The sequence below is a fragment of the Amblyomma americanum genome, chromosome 9 (assembly GCF_052857255.1).
Source record: "Amblyomma americanum isolate KBUSLIRL-KWMA chromosome 9, ASM5285725v1, whole genome shotgun sequence".
Taxonomy (NCBI): domain Eukaryota; kingdom Metazoa; phylum Arthropoda; class Arachnida; order Ixodida; family Ixodidae; genus Amblyomma; species Amblyomma americanum.
This window is the reverse complement of record NC_135505.1, coordinates 90,416,232-90,443,591: the sequence shown is the minus strand read 5'-3', so window position 1 is coordinate 90,443,591 and position 27,360 is coordinate 90,416,232. Positions and strand designations below refer to the sequence as shown.

The following is a 27,360-nucleotide window of genomic DNA, read 5'->3' as shown; positions in this document are numbered from 1 at the left end:
GCGTATGTGTTTCGCACAACTCATCGAAGTACGTGTCACGCGAACTCCTTCAGCTCGCTTATATCTCGGAGTTTACTGCCTACATCCCCCATGTGAAAGTTGCCGCGAACGCCACCGCTGATGCACTCTCTCGTATATCTGCGGTAGACACTCCATCTCCCACCGTCGATTTGGCCGCATTCTCTTCCGCACAGCAGAATGACCATGAGCTCACCATTTTTCGAGAGAACCCCCTTCTCTCCGACTACGGCTTTTGCCCCATCACTGCTCGCCTGAGGCCTTGTGGTGCGATGTGCCAAAAGACCTTCCCCGTCCTTTTGTTTCAGCTTCGCTACGTCGCCCCATCTTCCGTTCTCTACATGACATAAGCCACCCAGGCATTCGGGCTACTGAGCGCATTCTCACCCAGCGCTATGTTTGGCCCGGAAGAAACGCTTATATACGCGCTTGGACGCGCCTGTGTCTGTCTAGCCAGACGACCAAGCTCTGCCATCATACCAAGACGCCTTCCCAAGCCTTCCTATCACCTGATCGTCGTTTCGACCAAGCACATCTCGACATCGTGGGCCCCCTACCCGTGTCTCGAGGCTACAGTTATATCCGGACCATGGTGGACCGCTTCACTCGCTGGCCGGAGGCAGTCCCCATTCCTGACATCACCATAGAGACATTCCCGCGCCTTCATTTCTGCTTGGGTATCTCGATTTGGTTGTCCTGGCACCATGCCAACCGACCGTGGATGCCAGTTTGAGTTCTCCCTGTTTGCTTCCCTTAATCATATTCTCGGCGCCAGGCACTGCCGTAGCACTGCATATCACCCCTGTGCCAACGGCATGGTGGAACACCTTCACAGCCAATTGAAAGCCGCCCTAGGTGCCCGCCTCAATTGCGCCGCCTGGGTCGGTTCCTTGCTCCTTGTGTTCTTTTGTCTAAGGGCCGTCATCCGGGAAGTCTCACACTGCAAGCTGCAGAGTTGGTGTATGGCAGTGTTCTGCGTCTTCCAGGGGACTTCTTTACATCACAGCGGCGCCCAACTCAGCCTTAAGAATTCCTTGAATGCCTGCTGGACTGTGTTAAATATCTCCGGCCTACCCCACCGCGTCCGTTCCACCACCATACTATTTTCGTGCGCCCTGACCCGGCCACTTCAACCCACGTTTTTGTGCGCCATGACGTTTCTGAGCACCACAAAGGGCCGTCGTACGATCGTTTTTAAGCGGCATCCGCCAGGCCCGCTTGGCGAGCGGGCGAGCGGATCCGCCCCGTCCGGCGAACGGATGGAAAGTTGGCCAACTTCAACTTTCGGGCGAGTGAGCGGGTCCGGCCGGCGACCGGATAGAAGCTATTGGCTGCTTTTTCCGTGTCGTCAGTGACGTCTCGAGCCCCTCCGCCTCGGTTCTGCCATGCAGGGGCAAGATGGCCGTCCGTCGACTGACCTGGGGAGCGAGGCCTGGGCAGTGGCAGCGATGTCGCGAAGCATACTATATTGGTCACATCTTGATATTACGAGTGTTCAGAGCGACTGCGAACTTCGTCGCGTTGAACAGTAGCAAGGGACAGTTCCGCTAGGTATATTATGTAACCATCTACGCTGACGGAGTTAACAGAGCGCCTCTTCTAACCGACGCAAGACCTGCGCAGTGGCGGTGTCACGAAGTGTTTGTGTGGAGCTGTTTGTGGTTGTTGAAAGTGTTTTGTAATCCCTGCTGCGAATTATTTTCCTGTGCGTGCGCAAGTTTCACAGCATAGCGACAAGTGCCCGCGTAGTGAAAGTGATTATGGTCGATGCAAGTGCTTTCCCGTCAAGTCAGCGATATATTCACCTGCGAAAAATTTGCAACGCACGTCGTATTCCGAATGCTGAAATGAACTTGGAGCTGTGCAGCGGGTCGCGTCTTTTGCGACGGCGGCAGTGATCGCGACCGAGGTGAGCCCACAACGTTGTTTCTGGTACATAGCAAACTGCTGTGTGTACGACTTGACCCGATCTTGGCTGCATTGCCGTCGCACTGTTCTCTGCTGCGACAACAGCAGCGTCGGCAGTCTTGTGCGTCTTGGTGCATCCTACAGTAGAAAGTTTTATGATCATGGGTGCCCGGGTCGCGACAGTGTGCCAGCGGCATTAAGTAGCCTGTGTGAAAAAATCCGTGCGCAGTGCAAATTTCAGTTCAGGGGCACTGCCATTTTGTATGCGTGTGTGTGTGTCACAAATCTAAGGTACCAAAGTGGATTAAGCTGTCTCTATGGTTTTCTTGGAGGCCTGTTTGGAAACTCGGTTTTGTCAGTGGCGAGCAGTTGTTCAGCAGCAGCGCTTAATGCTATCAGGTGCATTAGTTTATTTCATGAGGCATTATCAAAGCCTTCAGCAAGAGATGTATTCCATGCACATTTGCATGTTTATCTGCTGCCTTCATTTGTTTTTGACTGCCTATGAACACAATTATTTGCCTGCTGCTCTGGTTGGTCTGCAAGAACTTACGCGTCGGCAATGTAGTATGCTTCCGAGATTTTTTTAGGCCTCCTCGCATTTTACACTGGCCGAAATTTATTTGCTCAAAAGTAATTTCATAATTGTACATTCCTCACTTATCAGATAAGCTGCCTGCACAACTTGTTCGATCACATCTCTTCATGGTCATGACAGCAATATTCCTGCACACGTTCTCAAACAACAGTTACAAGAAAGAGAAGTGCTTTGGCAACCATAAAGAGTGTGAGCAGGAGCAATCAGTGTGCCCGGCAGTTCCCTGGTTTAAGGTAAGAAGAGTATGAAGAACAAGTGCAACAAATGTATATGTTTTAGTCCGTGTTTGGTTTGTCCACTAAAATCAAAACATTTGTAACACTCTTTGCGCTGTACACTATTGTCTTGTTAGCAGAGTTCATATTTTGTTCAGACTGCTGTGCAGATTAACACGAGAGAAAAAAATTAAGGGGGGTGGGTCACTTTGTTGACCTAAAGTGCGGTGAGGTGAAAACCCTTAGTGCTGTATTGCTGCTAGTGCCACCGATGTGTGGTAAGGATGTTGATTAGGTAAAAAATTGTTTATGAATCCTAAATGCTGAAGACACTGGAGGGCATTTCAGGGGCATCCGTCTGTTTCGATGTCTGTCCACGAACACTCTCCAGCATCCTTACGCTAGACATATATTAGTGTCGGCAGAGAAAAAAAGAACTACATGTGCGTCAGCAGAAAGTAGTGTGGTCGTTTGCTGGCTCGGCTGTGGATAGCAAGGATTGTGGTTCCAATCCCGCCGTGCATGATTTTTTCCACTGATGATGTTAACGGTGCGACATGACTTGTGACCGGGCATGAACAGAGACCAGAGAAGGTCATGGCTGCAATTATGAGCCATTAAAGGCTTTTGCCTCAATACGTACAACAATGGGCTGTATGCATTTTCACCCTATCCGCTGCATGATCAGCGACTTTGTCATAGCGAGGCGTACATGCATTAAAAAAATTTAGTCCCCAGAAAAGATGACCCTAATTCCTGTCCATACTCATGAGTTCTGTACTGGCGAGGCATGACTGTATATATGAAGTTATGGCTATTAATTTCTCATGATATCAGCAGCAATGAATTTTTGTGTGCACTAGCTATGTGACATAAGAAGTAAAGTCATCTTTGGAAACTTTGAAAGCTGATGGAAGAATGCGTTTTGTGGCATAGGAGTCTGGTGGTTGAAGAAAACTATTTTGCCTTCACTTGACAGCACCTTTAAAGAGCACATTGCAAAATGAGCCTTGTGAAGGTGGTAAAACCGCAATTGGAACACAGATGATCGAAAAGAACACGACCACTGCACAAGGTGGAAGTTCAAGCTCCATTGGCCGCCAGTCACCCAGCAGTGTAAACATATATTTGTTGTACGGTGTACAGACAGTTTCATGCTTCAGCACAGTTTGCCCTCTAGATGCGCCCTACCAATGATCACCCAGCACTTGTCGCCCTATTTCTGCCATTGGCGTGTGCTGCAATCATAAATTATAGTATGTACTACTGCTCTGCTAAATTGTTTGACCCATTAAGTTGTTTCCTCAGAATTGGCACACATTTAGAAAGCAATCCTGTAATAGCCAACATGCTCTCGTTCTTCGTGACATGCACTTCCACCTTGACTGCAACTTCCCCCTTGATTTTTTTCTGGGTTTTGAAAAAGCATGTGATAGGATCCCTCACCTGCGTAGGCTGATTCAGTCATGCTTTAACTTGCATCTAATCACTCTGAACGGGATCCATTTGTTGCCAGCCAGGTGTCAATAATTTGCCCGTACTAATTCTTACTAATCCTGGGCATCGCGCAATGCCTTGCCTATGGCCCTCAGCTTATTGATTACATATATTACAACTTCCCCTTCAATGTTTCGTCTAACAATTATTTAATGGTAACACCGTGGTCTGTCATCTTTCAAATAATACCAGTGTTTCAATTCTGCAGAGCATCTGTTTGCAAGCACTTGAATAGCGCACTTCCCAATGTTACGAATACAGTGTGCACTAATATTTATTATTGTCAGCATAACTAAACTGTGCCTACTTATAAGGGCTCGCTGATCAGGGAATATTCACTACATACTTGTTTCATTACTCGGCATTTAATAAGGCGCAAAGCGTAACGTGCTCTCACCTATAAATCCTTGTACAACCGGTCACAGCCTAGGACGTTTACGCATGTCGTTAGCATTATCATCTTCCAAGTCTCTTTCAAAACTCCTGTGTAGCCACAGGTTGGGTATTGTAATTTCATATGCCACAAATGAAGCTTCACAAATCAAGCTTCTTGGGATGAGTTCAAACCTAAGCCGCTTGTTTTACTCTCTCGGACAATTTTTGAGGTTCAGTGTCACAGCAGTAAACGTGCATCTTTAAATCTCTTGATCACATGCCGAAACTGCAGGTGTTTTGGCTCCCTACCAACACAGCACCCGCTAACCGGCTCCAATTCGTGGTTCCTTCTGCACTGGCCACGCTAACACTTTTATCTCATGCCACTGCTTCTCAAGATTCATTTTTGTTCATGCCACGAAATACTGTAATTGTCTTGCACCCCACAAGGCTGTGCAACTTACTGTACTTTGAAGTGGTTACCACAGAAGTGATATTATAAATGACGAACTCTTTGAGCTCCCACCTGGCACACCATTTCAAAGCTCGTTACTAAAGTATGTCATTTAGGAACACTTAGATGTGATGCATACTACAAAAGGTGTCCAGTCACTAGGTCACCTTGGCAAACCAATACAAAGCTGTCTTATGCATAACGTGGTCATCAAGACCTTAGTTCGTAATTTATTTTAAGCAATATCGGGGTAGATGTACACAATGATAGCATTTGAGCTAACCTGCAGCACACTGCACAAGCCAGTTCTTTCTACCTACAATCGCACACTGCAAAGGTAAACATGAATTAGTGCGTCCATCTGCGTTAACCAGTCTTTCCTTTTTGCTTGTCTGTTCTGTTCAGCTAAGCAACGCACAGACCTCATAATGTGGCTCAGCGAGGTTTGTACTTGTGCATGCTTATACATGTAACTGTTATATATTCACGTATACTAAAGATAATACTAACTGAGCAGTTGGTTCATCTTAAACTTCAAAACCTGTCATCATTAAGCTGAAGCACATGCACTGACATCGCACAGTATACAGGCTTCTGTAATTTGGCCTCGATCGAAATTCGGCCGCAGCGGCCAGGATCGAACCAGAGTCCTTCGGGTCAGCAGCCAAGTGCCATAACCACTGAACCACCGCTGCGGCCTTGGAGAACGAATGCATGTATGCCCCAAACATACCTGAAAAGCTTATTTTTAATTTCATTCTATCCTGCGCCATAATACATCTCTTTCTCGAAATCCTCTAGAAAGCATTACATCCCAGTCGCAGCCGGGATCTGCAATGTAAACCTTCAAAATCGGTTCTTGCATTCCCTTAACCTGTAAGCCGGTGTACTTACTCCTATATCTTATTATGTGTACATTACCCTGAGAGGCACATGTAGGCTTTTCTGCAGTACTGTGCAACCGCTTGGTTTTTAATTCATGGGACAGTTAAGAATAATGCTTTGTGGCTGCAAGCAATAAACGCCACCTTGTTTCTGTACATGTTAACATTGATTGCCCCTCAGTAGAACTCCGTACACTTGCTTACAATACTGCATACCCGTTTGCACAATGTTCGTAGAAATGCAGCTCAGAAAGCATTGCTAAAAGGAAGTGGCCTGTCTGCTATCACTGCAGAATAAAAACCCGGCACTTTAGCCCTGTGATGCACACCATTGCCAATTTAAAGCATCGTAGTGATATTTCTTTTCCGGCTTTCGTAATGGCCTGAAAATCATGACGAACAGAAATCAGTATTGTTGCTTCGTGATTTTTCTGTGAGATTGCGTGCACTTACAGTTACCATTGTTCTTCCATGTTCCTAATTGTTAGGAACTTTGTGATGTCCTCATATAAGATACATTCCTATTTAACAGCAACGTTTTAAATATTGTGAATTTTTAATGCATTCTTAATACACACATACATCTTTTGTTTAATGAGAGACAGCAGTGTGTTTGTTGCCATTTGACAACACATACGATGATGCAGATAAAATTTATCTATGGCAGGAGTGAACACGGACACAAGAAGAATGATACACAGGTGATACTGGATTTTCCACAGCGGAAGAACCAAGCTGGGCAAAAGTGATCTGTGACGGAGTATCAGCAATGGTCATGAACAAGAAGTCCACATCAGAAGGAGCAAATGCCTTTTCTACAGATGCAACAACCAATGCTGCCTAGGTCACCTTGACGTCAGAACCGATAGTATGGACTAATCCTCCGTACAATTCCTTTCCAAGAACGCGCAGGCATCTTCTGTACACTACTTCTGCAGGATAGTCCAGCAGACACTGTTCGTCACATCGCTTTGGAAAGTTAGCAGTATCAATGAGGTGTTTGCAGTTGGTTGTATTTTTGTTTGCATATATTTGTTTGCATTGAGTTCGCTTTTAAAGTAAGCTAATAAGGAATGTTTCGTTTTTATTTTTGTTTGTTCATGCTCTCGCTGGACACTACACAAGTTACGTAGTGCGTGAATCAGAATCATAAAATTTAGATCAGAGAAATATCAACATGTTCAGATGTTTAATATGTGCCAAGCATTAATTATTTAATTTGTGTCATGACCATTCCACTCAATGGTCACCCTGAGAGACAAAATGTATGTCACAAGGCCACCCTCCTCAAAGCCAGCAAAGCATTGTCAGATATACACCATTACTTTTTTACTTGCAGTTATGTCGCATGCAAGACGCCAACTTCATTGTTAATGTACTTCACTCAGGATGTTTATTGCTTTTGCAAACAATGAAAACTCACCATATGCGTGTACTTGATTGGATAGAAGTTCACCAGATAAAAATAATGAGTCATATTCACCCGACATCACTGCTATCATACAGCAGCGCAGAGAACCGTGTGGAACAAACCGAGGGCTACAGACAAAGGGCAGGAACAAGTGTGTATAAATATGTAGTGCATGCTACACGTACTGGTTGTTACTTCAGAACGCTGTCCCCCCGTAGCCTACTTGTAGTTACTGCCAAGCAGCTGTTGCCCCATTTCCATCAGTATACATGTTCAGCGTTCAAATACATGCGCTTTAATTAGCATCCAACTGTGCAGCACTGCATACAATAATTCCCAGTAGGTGTCAGAAGTTCACCCAAGATGGCTGTCACTCATCCGGCTTTTTGATTATAACCTCAGGAATGCCTTCAGGTACTGTCCCTGGGCCTTTTCGCAACTCTGTCCTGTTATGGGGACGGTGCTTGTGATTAGTCCCCTCAGTTCATCCACCAATAATTCTTCCCTCTTGAAGCTCTTCACTGATACATGGTGCTCCGTAATGTCATTCGCCACCAGTCTTAGTTGCCCTCTGAGCTTCTACCAATAAATGCAGGCTTCATCAACTGTTTTTTTTTGTTATTTCATTGTTCTTTGGCATTGTATGACCATCGCAGCATTCCTTTTTGAGAGTTTTGCATTCGTTGTTTTAAATGCCACTTCTAGGTGGTGTCGGCATTGCGCGCATCCGTCTTGGCATCCATGAAATCGGTACGCGCTACTGATACCGCAGCTATGTGGTTCCGAATTCGCTCACGCTTTCATGTACAGATCGCAGCCTGCCTTAATTTCGAGTGCTACTGCATTGTATATGCGTCCGTCTTCTCCCCTTCCGTCTCGTGTCCCACAAGTAGGGAAGCTCTTCCCAGTGGTTCAACGCGCGGGCACAGCGGGGAATCAAGACATCAAGGTGTATATCCACGAGACGGTTCGCTTTGAAACCAGTCCGCTGCGTGACGTCACCTATGCGTGTGCAATGTGCTTAGTCCTGTTGCCAAAGAAAGTAGGGTTTTCGTTAATATTTCATTGTCTTATCGCGCTTGCAATCTCAACGCAAATCGCACCGCCCTCGTGGTATATGCAGCAGCGCCTGTGCATGTTTTGCAACGGCTGCCTGTATATCAGACGAATTTTTTTCTGCGCTCGGCGCATGCAGCGGAACTCTCCATGCGGAAATGAGGTTCTTGATGACGATTCAGGAAAGTGGGGACACAGCGAAGCAACGCTCTGTCTAATGACATCATAATAACCACGCTGCAGCTGGGCGATTGCTTCGGCAGCGACTAATTGTGCGACTAATTGCCAGTTCGCCCTGTTTGTGTTGGCCATGTAACCACGCAAAATCTCTACGTAAGAGCTACTCATCTGGTAACTGACGAGAGCCGCCGACAACAGCAGGAACTTCAAAACGCACGCTATGGCGATGCCGAGAATCAGCGTAGGTGCAAATCGCCGAGGAACAGAAAAAAAACCACGTGACCACGTTCTTGCGCCGGCTGGGTTGCCATCAGCCGGAGAAAGCTATTGGACAGACGGCAATGCCGGGCGCGCCAATCGGCAAGCTGGGACCAACCGCCTCGCTCGCAAGCGCCAAAGTGATCGTACAACACCCTTCCGCCTGACGTCCGTCTGGCGGTCGAAAAAGAGCGGCCCGCGCGCCAAGCGGGCCTGGCAGTAGCCTCTCCAAAATGATCGTACGACGGCCCTAACACCGGCCTACGACGGACCTTTCCGCGTTCTCCACCGCACCCCGAAGACCGCCATCCTCCCACAGAACGGCCGTGAAGAGACCGCCAGCCTAGACCGCCTTAAGCCGGCTTAAGTGGAGACCGCACTGGAAAGGCTCGCATCGCAGCCTGGCCTAGTGCTCCAGAGCTATCGCCGGTCCTCCGTCCGTTTCGACTTCCTGTCTAGGCGAGGGGCACTGTAGCGGCCTCTCTGTCGTGACGCCGGGAACCCAGATAGCGCGCGCCACCCGGCGAAGAAAATAAAGACGATACCTTCTCGTGGCTCGTGCAGCCGCGGCTCGCTGTTCTGTTCTGGGGTCGGTTCGCAGCAGCGGTCTTGTTCATTCGCTCCTGAGGCATTAGGCCTACAGGAGGAAACAGTTTGGTGGTGCACTAGAGAGGAGGTTTTTGAAAGAGCGCAAACCACAACGAAAAACAGCGAGTTCTGCAATCACAGGCTGAAGCAGCGTCTCTTTAATATGGAAACATGTCTGGCGTACATGACGGAGGGTTGCACAAGTGGGATTGAGGCGTAAAATATGGTCTGTCGTGGTTGCGTTCGCGTAAACTTGAAGCGCACCTATAGAGTCCGTTTGTAGAGGAGGCTCTCCTGTCGCAAAACAGTGAACGTTGCGCATGAAACTTAGAAGTACGTTGTCGGTAACCTAAAGAAGCTGGCAAGGAAGGGTTCGGACGGTGTTACACTAAGAAGTGGAAAGTCGGGTCAAAGTAATGTGTTAGGTGGGATGCTACAGGGGTTGCTGAAAGCTTCAGCCAGCGCGCTCTTCGGCGCGTCTACACGAGCTCAACAGTAGTATTCAGCTCATCTTAAGCTCACAATGTGTAAATAGGCTTTAAAGGAAGAAGGACAGTGATAACCCCCTGGCCTTCCTGCTGTTTCCAGGCGGTTCCAATGTGTTAAGGCAAAGCGTTGGATCTGGGCTTGATTAACAAGCCGAGGTTGTAACAAAAAGTGCACTAACGTTCGAGCCATAATAAACCATGCACCATATGGTATGAGGAATGCAGAGAAACAAGTGCAGCGTACTAGCGGCCTTCTGTCGTGAGGGTCGACCCATGGTGCTGCACAGCCAGAACCGTCTAGTTCTACAAGTACCATCCGCATCGATGTGGCTTTAGGGAAGCGTTGCTCGCTTAAGTACAGCTTTTTAAATGTAAATAAACGCAGCATCAACCTAATCGGTTTCTGACAGGCAAATGTTGTCTTCTGAATAAAAAGTGCCAGGCCGATCTTCGTGCAGCACTCGGAGGACTTCGACATTGCGGTCTGAAACCGTATACCTTGGCGGCTAAAATTCATGTGCACTGACCAAACTGTTAGATTATTGCCGTACATAAAATAGAAAACAGCCAGAATGGCAGCCAGTTGCGATGTAAAAGAAGGACCTGCCATGTTTAACAATACTGGAGCCAGCACGGACGCTTGGTGTACACCATCTTCACGGTCAAGTTCCCCGACGTTCTTTACCAATGCGTATGATGCAGAATAGATCTTATAAGAGGGAACGGACAAAGGTACGTGTTCGAGGCGGGAGCAGCAGCCAATGTAGTATGGTCAGCATCGCAAAGACGCTGACTCTGCCACAGGTCTTGGGAACGTCCACGATTAGAAGTGCGTGCGAAGGCCAACCGCTGAAGGAGCAAACTGACTGAAATTGACCTGAGAGACAGTTTCACTAAAGGTAGTCAACATGGGACCCACAATACGTACAGCGCCTTCTCAACAGCTGAAATCATGCTTTGCTAGATCCGCCTCTACATAAGACGCAGAAGTCCTGAGAGAGGTACTCCGAGAGAATGATTGCATGATAATTAGACTAGAGAACTTTTTGAAGGGCCAAAACAATAACGAGAAATTCAGAAGCGAAAATTGCGTATAATCTGGAGCCCGGAGAGAATAACTTCAATCTAGTGCGTGAGGATAAACACCTAGGGCTGCTCGAATATTGGAACAGATATTTTTCCACGAAATGATTTAGCACGTTGGCAGTCAAGTTCATTGCATATTACAGCAGCATATGGTCGAATAAAATGGCTTACGTCTGATTGATGCTTTTATTGAAGTGAAGTCAAAAGGAAAATATCAGTCGTAAAAAAGGTGCAAAACGTTTGTCTTACAATAGACTAACCGAAGCTGGAAAGCTTGTTCTTTCAAATGATGCAACACATTAAATTCAATTTAATTCAATGTTTACTTTCTTGAAAGCGCCTGGAAAGTCTCTCTGGCTATAACCTGCTCATGCACCTTGACTAAGGCTAAGGCCGATACATAGCAGTATCAGTAACATCATAATTTAATCAAAGCAGACACGTTACTTCGAATTTTCAAATGTAAATACAAATTTTGTACAATATCCGGAGCACTGAAGTTATAGCAGGTAAATAACGTCAGTCAGAACTAAAAAAAACACATTTCAAGAAACGTGGCAAAAACATTGTACAATTTATTTGCATGAAGTGAAGCACAACAGCAGAAAGAGAAAAAAACGTGATAAATTGTAACAAAACAAAGTATAACAAAACAAGTATTACCAGAGGATAGCAATTACAAAAAAAAACAATATCTCAAACGTCTTCTACTCAATCTTAAAGTGTGAGTATTTTTGTTTAGTATAAGTGGGTGGTAATGTAATTACGCTTGATATTTGTAAAAAGTTCGAACTGTGGGATTTCCCACAAATCTTCATTTCTTGTGGGTACGTTAGTGTCAAGGCGTTGCAGAGATGCTAATGACATTACTTGGTTGATTGTAGTAAGGAAGGAAAAGGAAATTGTTTGCAATAGTCGAAATTTATAAATATCCTAAATACGGAATATTTCAAATAATCTGAAGGTACTTTGTAGTGGCCATTGGTTCCATATTCTCAATATGACGAATTATTCGTTTTTGTATTGTTAGAAGCCTGTTTAAATTTATCTTAATTGTCGTGCCCTAATCTAAAGTACAATAATTTAGATGATAATTAAATATTGCTTGATATATCTGAAGTTTGGCTTTCAAAGGAAGTATACTGCAGCAGTGTGATACAGCTCCTGTAACTCAACACAGTTTTCTGCATAGATAATTGATATGAGTATCCCAGCCCAAGCTACAAGAGAAGTATACGCCAAGAATTTTGTGGTCGTCAACAACTTCTATTCCTAGAGTTTCGAACTTAATTGTAAGGTTCGTTTTAACTTCCTAATTTCTGAGGCGAAAAATCATTGCTTTTATTTTGACAGGATTTATCTTCAGTAGGTTTGCTTTGGACCAAACAGACAGTTTTTCAAGCAGTCCGTTACATTTCGGGATTAAATTATCTATGTTTGTTCCAGAAATAGAGTGCTGTCGTATGCATAGATGATAAGATCTGATGAATTTTCTAGGTCTGCAATGTCTTTTATATAAGCGTTGAATAATAGTGGACCAAGAACGGTGCTTTGCAGGACCCCATGTCTAATAGGTAGAATCACTCTACTGTGGTTTTTTAGGTGCACAACCTGAGCTCTGTTTTCAAGGTATGCTTTCAGTAAATCTAAGCACTTTCCGCGGATTCCATACGATTGGAGTTTGCTCATTAAAATGTGGTGGTTTAGGCAGTCAAATGCTTTGCTAAAATGAACAAAAACTGCAAATGTGAACATATTGTTTTAAATGTTTTGCAAAATACGTTCTTTTATTTTTACTAGAGCCATTTTCGTCGACCTGTTTATTCTAAAGCCAAATTGCGCGTCACTCAGAACATTATGTATATCAGAGAATCCAGTTTTTCTAAAAGAGAATAATTTTTCCAGTGCTTTGAAGAAGACTAGAAAAATAAGTATTGGTCGATAATTTGTTGGAAACTTGCGATCTCCGCCTTTAAAAACAACTGATGTTCTAGCTATTTTCATTGCTCCTGGAAATTTTCCGCACTCGATTACTAAGTTAAATATATGTACAAGTAAAGGCGTTCTTATGCTCAAGACGCTTTTGACGGGCTTTATCTGAAGATTATCGGTGTCTAACGCCTTGCTGTTTCGTAAAGCCATAACTGTAATGTAGACTTCAGACTTATAGGTTGGTTGTAAGAATATGCTGCCAATAATGATGTCTCGGTGATTTCTGTTCTCGGTGGTCTCAATATCCTTTGAATTGGGACAGCGATATTAACGAAGAAATGATTTAAGTAGTCAGCGACTTCCTTGCCGCCAAGTTCACAGCCATTTATCATTAAGGTGCCTGGCAGCGAATTTTTGCGTCCATGGCCGAGAGCACTATTCATTACTTTCCAGGCTGCGTTGGTGCTCTGTTCATTGATATTAGCAAAGATTTGCTCATAATATGTAAACTTCGCGCGCCGCAGCTCCGCATTCAGTTAATTCCGAAGGGCTTTGAGCTCTTCAATCAATCAATCAATCACTTTATTTCAGCTTCTTTTACAAAACTGAGGGTGGCAAGAAAAAAGCAGTCATTACGACCGCTTGTCGCTAGTCGTATCTAATCGTGTACGTAAAAAGGATTGATAAAGGCAGTTTTTACTTTTTATCTTTTTTAGATTATCTCTTGTCACCCATGGTTTTTATTGGCCAGCGTGTTCTACGACTTCAGTAGCTTGCCATTTTGTTATGCTCTGACACTTAAAGCAGTACTTAGCACGTCTCAATACCCTGGACCGCATGCTCTAAAAGCATAATAATTACTCACTTCACCATGGCACTGTGGCTGGCTGCTGCCTCCATTACATGAAGTACATTCTCTGAAATGGAACTCGCGACATTACTTATTAAGGCAGAGAGGAAGAAGAGAAGTGTTTTATTTCATACTAAAAAGAGAGCACCTTGCCCAGCTGTGACGCGAAGGTATCAGGGTATTGTGGGGCAACTTTAGAAAAAAAATTACATCCTGGATATGTATGGCTAAGCACAGAGCTTCAATCCGCAGTTGCACCTAAGCAGCCAAGAACAGAGCAAACAGCGGTTATTCCGCGGTGAGATTTGGGTTCAGACAGAGAGGTGAGCATTCATGTACTGTGGCTAGAGAAGGGTGAGGTAGCGGAAGTGACTGCAGTGGTACAAAATGTACGTTGTTTCTGGCAATATTTGCAGTGGTATTACGTGATTGGTTCCGTGGATTTTCTGGCGTTCGCGCCGATCCAGATGAGAACTATTATGAGCAACTAGTTTTTTACATATCAGCAAAATGCACCTAAAACAAGCTGAGAAAGACGAGAAAGGTTATTATGTGGACAAAAGTAGTGTTTTCTAAGATGTTACATGACGCACTTTACATGTTATGGCAACTGTAAATGAATACATTGTGACGTAGTATTGCCGAATGGCGCAAAGCTGACCTGGACGACGGCGAATTAATGCTGGCGCTGTCGCATATCGGCTGTCATTGCCATCTCGTCTTGCGTGGAAAAAGGTATTAAAGCGTCCTCCATCAACAGTATGCTATCAACTAGTAGAGGTTAGCACGTTAGCCCATGTAAGAAAACCCTTCACGCAGCCGTCACGCCAGCGAAGCACCGCTTGTCACCCCAATACATGCCTTCAGTTGGAGGGTCTAAGATATTGCTTTTGTAGCTTGGAACATTACAGCGCGCCATGGCGACTGCCGCTCCGGCGCCTCTGCAAGGCCCCAGTCCAATGCCAGTCCACTACACCTTCCAGATTCCGCGGGTTCCCAAGACTCCGTAGAGTGCTTTTAGAGGATGTGGTGGCTTGACTCCCTCTCATCGAAAGCATAGGTGCGTTCAACCAGTGGAACCACGCAGCATCTCCACGTCTGCTTTAGCCTCGACGATGGCGCTCGCACCTGGTTTAAAAACCAAGCAGATGTTTTGACCTCGTGGCGAGAGTCCCATCGTTGGCGTCTGGAGGCCCACGCCAGAGAACGTGCCCTCCAATCTCGCAACAAGCTGCCGAATGAAACCACCCAGATGTACTTTGAAGGCATGGCAGGCCTTTTGAGGAGAGCTGATCTGGCCATGCCTGAGGAAAAGAAGCTGCAGCACTTAATGCGTGGCGTAAAAAAACAGCTGTTCGCAGGCCCCGTTCGCAGTTCACCATCGACAGTCACAACATTTTTTCCTAGACCACAACAATGGTAAAGGCCTTTCCGACTTGTAACCGCCAAATGCATACTGCCGCAGTCCGCAAATTGTCTCCCGCTTAGGGTAGACCCTCTGGATATGCACGAACTGAGTCGCACCATCGTGCATGAAGAGCGGCACAAGTTTTGCAGCCTTTTGCAGCCTGGGCTGCGTTCGATTTCCACTTCGGCTCGTGAGCAGAAGAAAGAAGCGCTCTGGGGCCCTATTGGCAAAACACCACCTTTCCCGGGAGACTACCACCGTACCACATATGACGTAATTGCGAAGTGTCCGGCTCGTGCTCCGCCACCACCGATTCAAGACACGCACCCTGTACTGCTGCCCTCAGTGGAAAAAGTTGAGAACTTCGTCGACCTCCGAATGCCCCTACGGAAGGCCAATGTCTGGAGCACAACTGACAACCGACCACTCAGCTTTCACTGCGCACCAGGCTATCTCTACCACCATGGCTCTAACCGACGCCTAGGCCTGCACATTCTCCCAGAACCCGGATCACCATCGACCTCTCGCCATTGAAGACTCCGTTGCGCAACAACGAATCACATCCCATGCGACGTATAAATCAAGATCATCTTCCCCGAGGCCCGCTCTTTCTCCGACCCCCCACAGATCCTTGCGAAAGGGATAGGGTCGATGGCCAGCCCTCTCTGGGAACAGTGAAACCAGCGACCTTCAGTTGCGAAGACGCTGGGAGTTGCTGCGCTAAAGAACATACGTCGCCGCTGCAACGCTCCTACCGCGAACTGATTGCAGCCTCATCCCAGCCAGACAACCGCGTTTTTTCAAACATAATTGTTTTTCTCGACGGCCACAGCGTCAGTAAGTTACTGGACGCCGGGACCGACTATTCGATTGTAAGTCTTAAAATGGCGCCTGTTCTGAAAAATGTGCATACGACTTATTCTGTGGTGCATCTTTGTATGACCGCTGGTCACCTCATTACGCAAAAACATATTTGCATGGCTCAAATTTAGATTAACGGATTCCTCGCCGTTGCGTCGTTGTGCGTGCTTGCTCCCAGATCTCATTGTGGCCATTGAAGGCCTGCTGGAGTATGCTGCAACTATCGTCCTCCGCCTACGATTCTTCAAGTTTCGGGCTTTGTGCTGACTTTCGAAAACTGAACAATGTGACCAAAAAGGACGCTTACTTGTTGCCGCGCATTAGCGTTTCTCTGGACAAATTACGGTGCGCTAAGTACTTGTCATCCATTGACTTGAATAAGGTTTATTGGCAAATGAAAATATTAGAACGGGAACGCGAAAAAACCGTATTTGTGTTTCCGGGTGGCCTCTATGGCTTGTGCATCACACCGGTTACGTTTCAACGGATAATGGACACTGTTCTCACAGGCTTCAAGCAGCAAACTTTTCTTGTGACTTGCACGACGTCGTCGTTTCTTTATTTGGAAACGTTTGATCAGCAACATTTTACGACTGGGCAGCCCGGCCTCTCTCCACATTTGGGACTAGTACATATCAGCCTCCTGCGACTGTTGCGCTGAGCTGATTGATGAAATTGACGAAGCGGTCAGGGTGATGGTGAGTCGATGAAACATGTATGTACACTAAAACAAGGAGTTTACATTATCAACACAGGGCAGAGAGCACAACGAGCTCGCACAAAGGAGCACGGCGATGCCCCGGGACAGTAGCTCTCTCGCATAATGTTTCCATGTACTCACTGTCTGCTGCTCTCGTTCAGCGCGGATCGGTTTTTATATCCTCCAGGACGGTTGCTGCAGCCAGCCGTTCAAACCCTCAAATCAGGTGACGCCACTGGCCACCATTTGAATTTGACGACTGGATGAGACGGTTCGCCATTCTAAGTCATTTTTCAAAGCTGCTGGCGCGTGGTTTTATCGCTTTGTTTGCATGACGCGACCAGATTTATGTAGAGTGTTCGCCTCCAGGAGGATCTGATTCTACGTTGTTCTAGAAAGTTCTAGTAACTTTGCACGCTCTAGCTTGAAAGTTCGCTATCAGGTTTAAATTGAGCACGGCCGACAGTGGCGGGCATTCTGTTCGGCGACCGAGAAGCACGCTTGTCGCTTCACAGCCGCCGAGTGATTAAGTCCATTGTGGGCGAGAGTCAGCCAAAATAAAGTTTTGTTTAGATGCCATTTTTCGCTGTCTTCCTGCTCTTTGGATTGCAGTCACCACTGCGTGAAAATATATACTCATTCTACAACCAGTGGCGCATGCGCCTCCTCGACAGAATACGGAATGCGTTATCAATGGGAATACCGATACATAATTTCACACTTATCGATGAGGACAAAAGCAGTGCTTTTCTTGTGAATATGATATGCTTCGAAAATTTCTCTTAACTGATATTTATTGCTATACAAAACTTAAGTTTGGTTAAATAGAGGTGTGCATGCAATTTTGCGTGAGCAACTTATTAAGGCAGCAATCTCTGTAATGTAAAGCCTAGTTACAATATGGATCACGCTTTAAAGACACCTTGTGCTGGCGCAGTTGAATGTACAGGCATTTCCGGGTTTTGTCTTGTGTTGGTAATGCCGCAAGTGAAAGGAATGTCTTAAACTACACGCTCAGCCCTTGGTGCCAACTGCACCTCGTGTTTCATCTTGCACATTTCCTGATTTTTCGTTGTTTGTTTCTATTCTCGGGTCCTCCTGTGAACAATAGCGCAATTTCTTCTAACTCTATTAGGAGCGGAAAGCAAGACTTCTGCCTATACCTATGGCCTACTTGCTTTAGTCGGTTTTCCAATTGATGAATCTACGGTATTACAGCATATTTCCTTTCCTTGCGGCTAAAATCACCCGATGGTCCTAGCCTACCAAATGATCTAGACTCTTTCAGGATTTTGTTTCACTCAACTATTTAACATTATCCGGGATATCCGCTCATCTTAGTATCTGGTCGTGCTGTTTTAAACTGTTGTAAATGGTATGTACGCAGCACTTCAATACTGCTGATCCCAAATAAGCACAGTAATGCCACATTTCACTATTTATGAATGCCTAGAAAGGTCACTAAGCAAAGGTTTCTCCGACCGCTGTAGAAAGTACCATCAAACAAGATCGTGTGTCATATCCAGTACTATATCTAAGGACTCATCTTTCTGGTCTTTTCTTTGTATTTCGTCACTATTTGCTGTACCGCATGCAATCATGTACCATCTAGGTCAACTGTCTGCTTTACTGCATAATAAACCTCGCTTCACTGTAGAATTACAAATTTCATAAGTACTGGCAATAGACGCGTATTGTACGCACAACTACATGACAATGGCTAGTATTGTCGTTTTCTGTCTGCCTATGCCATGTATCTTTAAATAGTGTGTTGAGAAAGCCAGTGACGAATAGTCTAATTAAACCAGTTTAAGTAATGATGGCAGAGATGCATGCTTGTTTTATTGATTGCGGGGCTAATGACCCCATTGATATGGCCATATACTGAATTGAAATATACCGCCGTTCTCCTCATATCCTTCACGGTCGACGAGATACTGCGATGGGAACTACGCTAGAAGCAGTCCGCCCTATGAAGTTCAAGCCGATGAAGAAAGATCTCACAAGTAGATCTATCTCCTTTTCGAGCTGTACCGAGGCAGTTTCCGGCCAATTTCTCGTATAGCATAAAATTTTGGCGCAAAAATTTTTACACATTACAGGGCAAATTTTAATCGCACAGCTTTCGTAAAATTAGGATCTAAGCAAAAGCTTTTTTGGAGCAAAAACTGACTTAGTTGCACTTTCATTGTCTGGATCCTATCGAAAAAAATTACTGAAGGCACAAGAGACCACACACATGTTTTGAATGAGTAATAATTTTTTATAATTGCTCCAGCTTGCTTTAAAAACTTTGCTTTTTCTTTCCAATGATGTTCCTACTCACTTGCGTAAACATTAAAGGCAAGCCATATGCTAAGTTCAATGTGATAGCCATAAGTAAGGCGACTTGGTGGCCAATAGGCTGCGGGCTTGGCTCGCAGTTGGGAAATGGTAGCCTAGAATTTCCCGCGTCGACGGAATAAATTTTATTCTCTGATAATATAGCTACTTCCGTGGTAAGGAACTTCCGATATATACAATTTTCCACCAGTTCAGACATCAATTCTGCCACCATTACGCCTGCCGCGATGCCTCTTTGTGCGAGGCATGTGAGCGAATGATTAATTTTTAAGCGTCGATTCTACTCCCAGCACCAGGTGCGTTGAAGTATTTGAAGTTAGCAGTAGCCGAAGTTTCCTTTTGCTGCTACTCCTGGTGACGTCATCTGGAATTTTTGAGACCAGTGTTGCTTGTATACGCCGACGCCGGGTTTTGTTACCGATGAGCGACATAGTGCATTCTTTTCAAAAACTGTTCAGTGGTTTGTTGGAAAGCACACTGCTTAAGTCATTTGCCAATCTCTACTTGCAGGGTCCTGATAGTCATGGGATTTTTAGAAATTTTTTTTCATGACGCTGGATGTCAGGTCTGCAATAAACCAATGCTGTTTTCTTCTTCCAAACGTGCTGCCTTTTCCACGGAATGGTCTCAGATAATAATTTTCATGGGTACTGTTCCTTCTTAATGAGAATAATGAATGCTCTGCAAAGAATATCTGAAATCTCAAAAAATTGGAGTTGAGGTGGAAGTGGATATTGAGGTGGATACTCATCGGGCGAAATAAAAAAAAAACTGTTTTAGGGGCCTTAACTATAAAAATATCCGGCTACTTGCAGCAAAATGCTATTTACACAATGTAACTGATTGGAATGCCCTAGCCTCAAAAATGCTATAAAATTTATGCATAGTCGACTACGTGGATGCAGTGTGAGCACTCAACTTCCAATGGCCCTATGATTGCAATAATAATGAGATTTTTTAAACAGGCAGCAGCCGACGGCTAGACTGTGTGGTAAAGTCTAGGTCTGCTAACAGAGCCAGCTTCACGTGCAGCACACGTCCACAGTCACTAAATCTGTAGGAGTCCTAAAGTAACAATATGTTTAAAAGGCCTCGTAATGCTGTGGCAAAAAAAAAAAAAATTCTACAGTATCTGAAATGAAGCTCGCTGTCTGTTTTAAATATTAAACAAAGATAGGGCACAAGCTGTTCAGGCTTGTTTGTTTCTTTTAGACTTAGTAGTCAAGAGTAGAGGACCCCTTTCGAAAACTTGCAATAATGACGGCAAAAAGGCTTTCCTGTGTGGTTTTTCATGATCCAAACCTAACGAATATGGTGTTGGTAGCCCGAATAAGTTGTGTTAAGAATGACAGCGAAGCAATTTTCAGCCTTTACGAAACACACAGCTGACGAAAACTGGCCGGCAACCATTGTAATAGATTCGCTAATTATCGTTACCCAATTAGAACCGCTAGCGACCAGAGCTCGGCCATCTGCAGCAAGCTTTATTATAAAGCATGCTTGTTGTCGGCCATCCATCTGCTTATCATGGAAAGGAGAGAGCAAGCTACATTCATCAGAATTTGGCTTAATGAGAAAGAGTCAAAGACATCAAATAATTTTCACTATTCGGCGCCACTAGAAGAAATCTTCTAAGCCGGCTACAGCTTCCAAATAAAATTAGGGTTCTTACTCTCTTGAACAATTCTTTTCAACCTGTGCTTTCCTAAGTACCTCAAATAAAATGATACATCGCATCTCGATTCCTTAGTATGGATTTGCTTTAAAGTTCTGAGAGGCAACGTACACATGCGACATTTGGATCAAAGCTTGTACTTACTGAAATCCACTGAAGATGTGTAGAACACATACAAAGAAAGGAAAAGCGGTTTTCATCCTTCTAGATTCACTTACCACCTTTCCTACAGCACGCTCTTCGGCTTGTGAGTACGTTTTATTCACATCTCTACCGAAGACCTTTACTTAATGAGATGCAGGAACGATATCGAGAAGAAGCGCTATTGGTCGTAGTCGCAGCGCAGCAGCAGCGGGCAAACGAAAAGCCTACGTTTCGAAAGGACATAGTTATTTATGAAATAAAGAAAGCCGCATTAAGAGCACATATTTTCTTTTGGAAAAGAAACTTGGTATTTACTTCAAAATTTTGATCCCTTGTTCTTATCAAGGTGCACGAGGAGAAGAATTTTCAAATTTATGCACAATACTGAACCACATTTTTTAGAAGTATCTATATGTCCTAATTACAGAACTACATTTCATTTGAAGCCAGCTATTGTATTTGCTGAGTAAATATTGTTACCGTCTTCTCAAAGCCATCCTCGGGCTATTCAGTATATATGAGACAACGAACATGATTTTGTCTCAGCATGTTCACAAAATCATCGTCTTTAAAATGGCCGCTACAGATTTAAGTAAAAGTTATATTCCTGGATACTTTTAAAAAGGAAACTTTTTTTGAAGAAAAATTATTTGTATCAAACTCCTTAACATCTCAAAAGTAATGCGCGAAAAATGGCATAATTTTAATTTACTTAGTTAAAAACATCCGAATGAATGAATGAATGAATGATTGTAATTGCAGGGAAAACTAAAGCTGTGAAAATCGACCTTAAGGGTTTTCCTTCATTTGCTGTTTTGTCTCCCATTGCGGTCTCGTTTATGCCAGAGAATTGAGGCGTCACAACCAAAGCAAGCTGTGATAACCTGAACTCCTTTCTTCATGAGGATTCTAAGATAGTGATGCTCTGCCACCGCAAGCCGGTGCTATTCGTGATTTAATTTGGTAATCCAGTTTAATTACCAGAAGAGCATTTCACTTTCAACCTATGGCTACCAAATAAGGAAATGTTATTTCTTTATTTATGCTGTATGAACGGAGAAGACACAAGAGTTGCCAAAAAGTATAGAAATAAAGACTTTACACCGAAATATCCAGTCGATCTCCCGCGTGTTTCTTTAAGAGATCAAGCTCAGATTAATTCATCTTAAAACATACATCAACGTGGATAAACAATTCGAGCCACCTAGGAGGCCCCAAAGTAAAAACTGCCGTGGGGACCTCCTAAAGGTAAGCACCTTGCAAGGTAATATTAGCTCAAGAAACTAAGATCATATTATTACGTTAATTAATTTTAAAACCCCCAATATAAAGAGAGTAGGAAACTGCAGTGAAGAACATACTCCATCATCAGTTCATTAGGCACCGGTCAATATGCTCATGACATGCTGCTTAATGCGAGTCTGAAATGATTTTAAACCAGATGCTTGTTTTCAAAGTCAAAGTGTTGCACATTTGTATGCCAGCAAATTTAGTGGTCAGTTTCTCATAGGTCTTGCCTTAGGAAGAAATAATAGCTCTCAGAACACATTTTTATGACTTTTGTTACTGAGAGCACCAGTAAAGAAAGTTTTAGCCGCACTGTAGTGATTTTTTAATTGGTGCATGATAAGCCATTGCTTCATAGGAAATAAACCTTTAGCAGACGGCAAAGTGTGACTGCGGGAGAAGGTAATGGAATAAATGTCATTTGCCTAACTGTTTGGTTTCGTAGGCATAGAGTGTGGCCTGTACATGTAAAGTATGCATTACCCGAAGAAGGCAAGGATTCAGAGAGATTGGTATGTATATGAGCGTAGTATAACGATAAAATAGTACGGGGTAGAAAAAAGTGGCGGATTTTGAGAATAATACGCAGGCCAAAGGAAATCTTCAATAGGGATGTCCAACGTTCGCCGAGAAAAAATTTTTGTCCCTCGAATATTGTTAGGAACCTGTAGGAAAATATTGAAGGTAATGGGCTGTTGTTCTGATCTCTAGCGAAATCTTTCACTCAAACGTTTTACATCGCTCGCATTGAACAGTTAGGACTCCGATAGAAAAGCAATCGGGAATGCTTTTGTGGATAGCAAAAACATTAACCGAAAAATTATGCAAGCCTGCTGTGGGATATCTGCTGATACAGTGATTGGTGTGCTGAAATTGTGCAGTGCAGTGTATTTACAATTGGCCTTCAGGAATTATTTCTCTTTGCAAAATGCTTTTGTCCAGAATATTTGGTGTGAAGAAATGAGCATGCACAATAAATGTGGTATTTCTATCTAAATCACGCCAAGAAAGTTGGTGGGTGAGAAGATCGCCGAGTATCGTAGGTGCATGGAAATTAACCAATTTCGTTGTTGCAGGACTAATATGTAGAAGATTAAATTTGCACCGCAATACCGTTTTACTGAGATAACCTCCACGTTTTTGATAGAGTATCACAACAGATTTTTTTAAGATAGGAAAATTGTGTTGTCGTCTTCACAGAGAACACAGTTAACCTGACACAGTCAGTTGGGCAAGTGATACATATATAACCAAAAAGTAAAAACCCCGATAAGGATCTTAGAGAAACACCTATGGTTGCAGGTTTTGCAGATTATACTTTCTGTGCACTTTATCAATTGATATCGGTTAGATCAGTTGGTTTGAAGAAGTAGTAAAACCGGACCACTAATTCTTAAGCAGGCTTGTTTGGCAGGAGTATGCAGCGGTTATTTGTACGAAACGCTTTTGTTAGATTGATAAAAACAGCTACAATGACAACAAATTGTCGGAAGAATAATTATTTTTCAGTAAAATGGTAACAGACAGAGCTCAGTGAAAACTCTTTGACGAATTCCAATCCAGTAGGGTGCAAGTCATTTGAATTCTGAAGAGATTGGCATCGGTCGCAATGAGAACAGCTTTTCAAGAAGTTTACTAAAGAGAGGAAGAATATAAATTAAACGGCAGGCAGGGATAAATTACGTGTCGCTTTTCTCAAATTTAGGAATAATTTTGCCGACGTTTAGAAAGTCAGGAAACACAGCAGAACAAAGTATTTTTTTATATTATAGATCCTAACATATGTCACAGACATTAGCTGGTAAGCATGATGAAATCAACAACCTGGATTTCAAGGAATAAAACAAGACATGCTTTGGTCCGGGCTAAAAAGCTGCATCAGTTGGCAATTGCCGAAATCTTCATTCTTTGCTGTTTTTCTTGGCCTATTACTGCTGAGCGATTTTGTCAAGATAACAAATCTAAGGAGCATAAGGAATTATGAAATGTCTTTATTGGGAGGTGGCGTACTTAACAGAGGAAATAGGGAATATTTGTGTTCAAAGAACGGCACAAAGTTCAAAAATGCTTTTCCTACTTAGGCTCAGTCAGGAATTGTTGCGAACATATTTTTGTTTTAAAGCGAAAGCTTTATTACTCCAGCCAGTGAGCCGTTTCGGCTCGTCGCGGCCTACGCCGTATGTAGGCAGCCGTATGCGGTATGCGGTGGCGGACGAACGAACCTGATCGATGCCGCTGCCGTCGCCGCGCGCTCCACATGTGCTCCGCACGGGTAGAGGGAGAGGAATGTGGCCTCGCGGTGGATATATATATATATATATATATATATATATATATATATATATATATATATATATATATATATATATATATATATGCGCCTCGCTTAAGTGTATTGTAGTCGTTATGGAGAGCGCAAAAGAGACGCAACAACGGCTGAACGAGGCGAGGAAGACAACGTAGGCAGGAGGAGATGGCAGAAGGACGCGCCGGGCGACTCGAGAAGTGTCGTAACGAAGCTGCGGCTATAAGTCATGCAACATCCTGGAGTGACTCTTCAACTGCGGAAGAGACCGGTTTGAGGTCTCGAGAGCGTCGGAATGAGACGCTGCGTAGACGACGTGCCGAGGAAACGAAGCTTTCGCAGTTCAACTAGGGTTAACCAAAGCTAAACCGCAGCCAATTTTTATGGTTTATGGTGGTTTAACGTCCCAAACCAACTAAGGCTAGGAGGAATGCCGAAGTGATGTGCTCTGACAATTTCAACCACTTGGGCTCTTTAACCTGTGCTGACATCGTAGAATACATGGGCATCCGGAATTTAATATCCATCGAAATTCAGCCGCTGCGGCCAGGGGTCAAACCTGTGTATTTCGGTTCAGCAGCCGAGCGCCACAACCACTGAGCCACGGACCGCGGCAGCTGAGCGTATTTTACATTCTAACAATGAGTAATTTGAGTGGATTAAGCTTTAAATACTTATTAAACATGTTGCACCCCGAAGCCTGAAATGTACACTCACTGCCTTGTGAGCGGCATTCGAGAAGTTCCATTTTTCAAGGCGACAGTAAATCTAATGTATAGAAAAATCGGTAGGTGTATTGATGAGCAGTATCTGGAGCAGGAAAAAAAAACACTGGCAAGCCAGGACGTTATGAAGAGTATAATCTGTCTTAGGCCAGAGCTTTTCAAGCAATGGTGTAATTCCGCTTCATATTTATGACAGCAAGGCTAAGCGTATAGGCATCGCTTTACTAGGCGTAGCGTTGTATTGTTTAGAAGTTAAAAAAACAAGGTTCTTGTGCTGGTCACATTTTATGAATTAGCCTGTCTTGCCTCGACAATGGTGGCTATGGTTGTTTCGGTGTGATCGTCGTTTCCTTATGTTTTTTCTCCTCTCTTCACTACGATATTTTAACGCCTATCCTTTCCTTCCTTTCTTCCAGTCACCTTTTTCCTGCTCTTAACTTTTTCAATCCCTAACTTATTATCCTTCGTTCACATTCGAGGAAGTGCCTCTATGGCACGCAGATCGAAGCCCATCAGCCTCTCTCCCTCTTATTTTCTTTTTAGATGACTAGAGGTTACTGCCCCATCCGCTTCAGATGTCTCCAACCTCTGTTTACACCGCCGCGCTCACTAGCGGAAATTGCTATTTTTATTATTTTATGCAGATACTTCAAAGCTTATCGCTCGCCGTTAGTGTCACCAGGCGCGGTTTTAGTTTTGCAAAGCGCCAGGAGCTTTGTCGTTCAAATTTCTCGAGCATGCACGAAGGGCTTTTAGATATACGTTGCTAGCAGACGACGCGCTGCAGCCGACGTTATTTGTTCGAGAACGAGGAGCATGTCTGTTTTTTTTTTGGTGGAGCGGCTGCGAAGGGAGCTATGAAAGTTTTCTTGGTTGATGAGCGTTTCATTTAACGAAGCTTGAAGAAACAAAGCATAGCACTCATTGTCTTTAGTGTTTTTATTGTGACTGTCAAAAGAATATTTGGACGATAAATAAGCTCCACCCTAGAGGTATGACGGGATGGCGTTAATGGTTCATTGCTAACACGTTCACGATAGGGGCTTCTTCCGAATTGCAAACATTTACCATCATAGACAAGTATGCTTACCAAACCGGGTGATACACCAAAACAAAACCCTTTGACCTCCCCTTAACCAACACGAACGAACGTGTCTCAGTGTCCTAGGAGCAGCGTATATGATTCGCAACCCAAAGGTCGTAGGCTCAGTTCCCAATAAATATCCCTACCTTCTTTTCAAAGCTATTATGTTTACTTTACATCATTATATGTCATAGCGACATTTAATCCATGGCACGATCTCATAGTCATGATTAAACTCTGGGTTTCCTAATTTACATTCCACAACTGAACGCCTGACGTCAGAACCCTCTACACCAGCAATGTATGGGTGTCACCAGGTGCACGTCTTTTCCCTCAAACATCCTCAATAACCCTGTTACATTAATACACATGAGGTACCGGCAAGCGTTACCACACGCATCATTGCCCCTCGGGGGAATGCGATCGCGGCGAGGCAGCAGACCAGCGCCAAAGAAACAGTAATTAAACCGATCTAGTTCTGCAGTTCAGAAGAGTCTACAATAAAAAATAATGAATGTTACAAGCCTAATGATGCCATGGATAGGTAATATAGTAAGGCTTTTATTTCTAGACACATTCAGCACTATTGATGTCCGTGTTATATCACAAGCACTGCTAAATTCTTAAATTAGTGATCGGAAGAAGTATGCAGGTTTCGGGAAATATATTCACTCTCTTGCAGTTTCTTAGGGTTCCCCAAAAGTTAGTCTTATGGGACCATTTATTTCGTTTGTAATGTCACATATATTATTCAGCTGAGGATGATGCCTGTTATGTGTCCATGCCTATGATGCAAGCCAGCTTGTTTTTGGCTTAGATGAAGAAAAAGAAAATGATAAAGCTGAGCTAGCGGAGCAGCTGTAATCATCTATCGCTAACGGTATCGAAGGAAACATTATTTCATTTGTGCCCACTAGGAGAATAAGCTATTCTAAACCGGATAATTTTCAGTATACTGCTATTGTCACATATAAGGAGCATAACACCCTTGGCATGATATTTTCCTCTGAAATGGCATTGATACGCCATA

The 27,360-nt window shown here is 44.0% G+C and overlaps 1 long non-coding RNA gene across 1 annotated transcript in view; it reads right to left on the bottom strand.

Annotated features, from left to right (window-relative positions):
- The window catches only part of LOC144105012 (uncharacterized), a 36,058-nt gene extending 15,026 nt beyond the window's left edge, over positions 1-21,032 (bottom strand). The window contains exons 1-2 of the long non-coding RNA XR_013308684.1: positions 20,930-21,032; positions 13,814-13,865 (exon numbers count right to left, since the gene is read on the bottom strand). This is a non-coding gene — a long non-coding RNA (uncharacterized LOC144105012). The remainder of the gene's footprint in view (positions 1-13,813; positions 13,866-20,929) is intronic.
- Positions 21,033-27,360: the final 6,328 nt, after the last annotated feature.